The 2108-nt window shown below is 35.2% G+C and overlaps 1 long non-coding RNA gene across 1 annotated transcript in view; it reads right to left on the bottom strand.

Moving 5' to 3' along the window:
* The window catches only part of LOC117939478, a 17121-nt gene that overhangs the window by 2521 nt on the left and 12492 nt on the right, over window positions 1-2108 (bottom strand). The gene's annotated exons all lie outside the window — the stretch shown is intronic.

The raw sequence follows: 2108 nt of genomic DNA on the forward strand, positions 1-2108 counted from the left end.
GGGACAATAATGTAAAAATGTAATGTAAAAAAGGGACAATAATGTAAAAAAGGGACAATAATGTAAAAAAGGGACAATGATGTAAAAAAGGGACAATAATTTAAAAAAGTGGCAGAGGTTAAAAAGGGACAATGATGTAAAAAAGGGACAATAATGTAAAAAGTGGCAATAATGTAAAAAAGGGACAATAATGTAAAAAAGTGGCAATAATGTAAAAATACAATGTAAAAAAGGGGCAATGATGTAAAAAAGTGACAATGATGTGAAAAAGGGACAATGATGTAAAAAAGGGACAATAATGTAAAAAAGTGGCAATAATGTAAAAATACAATGTAAAAAAGGGACAATAATGTAAAAAAGGGACAATAATGTAAAAAGTGGCAATAATGTAAAAAAGGGACAATAATGTAAAAAAGTGGCAATAATGTAAAAATACAATGTAAAAAAGGGGCAATGATGTAAAAAAGGGACAATGATGTGAAAAAGGGACAATGATGTAAAAAAGGGACAATGATGTGAAAAAGGGACAATAATGTAAAAAAGGGACAATGATGTAAAAAAGGGACAATGTAAATGTAAAAAGGGACAATAATGTAAAAAGTGGCAATAATGTAAAAAAGGGACAATAATGTAAAAAAGTGGCAATAATGTAAAAATACAATGTAAAAAAGAGACAATAATGTAAAAAGGGACAATGATGTAAAAAAGGGACAATTATGTAAAAAAGGGACAATGATGTAAAAAAGGGACAATGATGTAAAAAAGGGACAATGATGTAAAAAAGGGACAATGTAAATAATGTAAAAAGGGACAATAATGTGAAAAGGGACAATAATGGGAAAAGGGACAATAATGTGAAGAAAACTGATTATGTGAATGTCTAAAAAGTGACAAAATGTGAAAACAACAAACCACAATAAAAACTTTGAAAACGTCAAATGTGTCAGAAGCGACAATAACATCAGAAAAAGCAAAAAATTTTGAAAAAAAAACGTCAACAAAAACATTATTTTCATGGTCGAATAACAATATAATTGTCCCATTCAGTCAAATTTAAATATCTATATATCTATATATCTATATAGATATATATATATATATATCATTTGAAACAAATGAGTTTTGAATGAATCCCGGGACAGATTAGTTGGTTATATATCAGTCATGTGACCCAGATAATATTATAAAACAGGTACACAGCCCATGAAGTAACCCACGCCTCTTTATTACCATTAAAATGTATAGTCCGACCCATAACCACATCTTATATAATTACAATTTGGCCATACTTAATGTTAGCAATTAACTGCGGTTAAATAAAAAGACACAGCGGAGTTATTTAACACCTGATATCCAGGAGAAAAGAGGGTTGATTAAAGACAATAAAAGGTGTTTTCCGTACCTATGACGGCGAAGATGAGCGTGTTGGTGAAGTGTCGGTAAAGCGTCAGCTTGACCACGTTCCTCCGCAGCCTCAGCAGCTTCATCGTCTGGGCCAGACTCACAAAGATGTGGCGACACAGTCAAGGAACACGGACCACAGGTTGAACAACGGAGTCTGGGTCTGATCTACGCTCCTGGACACTTGTTGGGATCATGTGTGACTGCACAGCCAAAACTAAGAGCTTTAAGCCTTTATTATAGGCCTTTATATATATGTCCAAATTCTGAGATTGTTTTTAGAATTATGGACATAAACACAAACACTAAACGAATATTCAAATTGGTCATATCATAACTTAATGGTTAATTACATGATATTAGCATTAAGGGGAGAACGTTTTTTTTTGCCTGAAATCGACTATACACACAGAAGCACAAAGCAAAAAAATGGGAATAATTAAGTAAGAGAGGGAGGGCGAGGGGAAGCCAGAGGAGAGTGAGAGGAAACGAGAGAGGGACAGCGAGAGAAAGCAAGAGGGAGCGAGAGGGAGAGGGACAGGGAGAGGAAGCGAGAGGAAGTGAGAAGGAAAGCAAGAAGGAGAGCGAGAGGAAGCAAAAACGAGAGGAAGCGAGAAGGAGAGGGAGCGCGAGAGGAAGTCAGAGGGAGGGCAAGAGGGAGAGGGAGAGGAAGTGAGAAGGAGAGGAAGCAAGAGGGAGAGGGAGAG

The sequence above is a fragment of the Etheostoma cragini genome, chromosome 3 (assembly GCF_013103735.1).
Source record: "Etheostoma cragini isolate CJK2018 chromosome 3, CSU_Ecrag_1.0, whole genome shotgun sequence".
Lineage (NCBI taxonomy): Eukaryota > Metazoa > Chordata > Actinopteri > Perciformes > Percidae > Etheostoma > Etheostoma cragini.